This window comes from Etheostoma cragini, unplaced genomic scaffold, assembly GCF_013103735.1.
Source record: "Etheostoma cragini isolate CJK2018 unplaced genomic scaffold, CSU_Ecrag_1.0 ScbMSFa_2859, whole genome shotgun sequence".
Lineage (NCBI taxonomy): Eukaryota > Metazoa > Chordata > Actinopteri > Perciformes > Percidae > Etheostoma > Etheostoma cragini.
In genome coordinates, this window is record NW_023267066.1 from 1 (window position 1) to 1,775 (window position 1,775).

Below are 1,775 nucleotides of genomic sequence, written 5' to 3' on the forward strand. Positions count from 1 at the left end.
TCGTTGTTGATTTCCTAAACCCAACTGTCCCGTTGTTGTTTTCCTAAACGCAACTGTCCCGTTGTTGTTTTCCTAAACCCAACTGTCTCATTGTTGATTTCCTAAACCCAACTTTCCCGTTGTTGTTTTCCTAAACCCAACTTTCCCGTTGTTGTTTTCCTAAACCCAACTGTCCCTTGTTGTTTTCCTAAACCCAACTGTCCCGATATTGTTTTCCTAAATCCGACTGTCCCGTTGTTGTTTTCCTAAACCCAACTGTCCCGTTGTTGTTTTCCTAAACCCAACTGTCCCGATATTGTTTTCCTAAACCCAACTGTCCCGTATTTGTTTTCCTAAACCCAACTGTCCCGTTGTTGTTTTCCTAAACCCAACTGTCCCGTTGTTGTTTTCCTAAACCCAACTGTCCTGTTATGTTATGTAGTGATCAATCAATCGATAGTTATTGATAAATAAAATAAAATGGGAAATTATAATATTCCAGCAGCAAATTCAGTCACACAGCACAGAATATAAATATAATGAAGTGCTACGATACAAAATACATGAAATACAACATACATACAATATATATACACACAATACACATGAAATAATAATAGGATAAAATAAATAGTTCAGTACTTCACAAGAACCATACTGCCTTGACGCAGAGGTCCAGGGTTCAAATCCGACCTCTGACAATTTCCCCCTCTCTCACCTAAAAAATATAAATCATTCTCACCTATATAGACATAAGGGAAATACTAGGACACAGTATACATACATACAATATATACATGAAATACTACAGTGGGAGAAATGAAGTGAAACGTCTCTGTGATCTCAGGAGAATCTGATGAAGATCATCTCTGACTACGGGAAATTTGACACGTTCAAGTCGTTGTTGGAGGTACGTAGATCTCAGTTCTTTAATATTATTATTAATATTATTATAACACATATGGACTAAAGTGTGTGTCCGTCTGCAGAAAGCGGACCTGGTCTCGGTCCTGGACCGTCCCGGGCCAATCAGCGTCTTCGCTCCGAGCAGCTTGGCCTTCGACGCCATGCCCGAGGGTCACCTGGCGCACCTGAGCAGCGCCGAGGTCACAGAACTGTCCCTCTGTCTCTCTGTCTGTCTGTCTCTCTGTCTCTGTCTGTCTTTCTGTCACTCTGTCTGTCTGACTGTCTCTCTGTCTCTGTCTGTCTTTTTGTCACTCTGTCTCTCTGTCTCTGTCTGTCTGTCTGTCTCTCTGTCTCTGTCTGTCTTTTTGTCACTCTGTCTGTCTGACTGTCTGTCTGTCTCTCTGTCTGTCTCTGTCTGTCTCTGTCTGTCTTTCTGTCACTCTGTCTGTCTCTCTGTCTGTCTCTGTCTGTCTCTGTCTGTCTGTCTTTCTGTCACTCTGTCTGTCCCTCTGTCTGTGTCTGTCTGTCTCTGTCTGTCTCTGTCTGTCTCTCTGTCTGTCTGACTGTCTGTCTGTCTCTCTGTCTGTCTCTCTCTGTCTCTGTCTGTCTCTGTCTGTCTCTCTCAACACTCACAGAAACAAGTCTTCACTTTTATTCTGAAACTTTAGCATTGAAACATTTCTAAAACACTTTTATTCTGAAAATTCAGGGTCTCCACAAACTGGTGGAGCTGCTGAGGAACCACATCGTCCCGTCCACAGCCGTGAGTAGAACTCTGAATATACACCATATACACACATATATGTGTGTGTGTGTGTGAGTGTGTATGTCTGTGGAGTGTGTGTGTGTGTGTGTGTGTATGTGTGTGTGTGTGTGTGTGTGTGTGTGTG

The 1,775-nt window shown here is 42.7% G+C and overlaps 1 long non-coding RNA gene across 1 annotated transcript; it reads left to right on the forward strand.

Moving 5' to 3' along the window:
• Positions 1–817: 817 nt before the first annotated feature.
• LOC117940607 lies at positions 818–1,653 on the forward strand. The gene is made up of 3 exons (XR_004655781.1): positions 818–889; positions 969–1,085; positions 1,595–1,653. It is a non-coding gene; the product is annotated as an uncharacterized LOC117940607 (long non-coding RNA).
• The last annotated feature ends 122 nt before the right edge of the window (positions 1,654–1,775 follow it).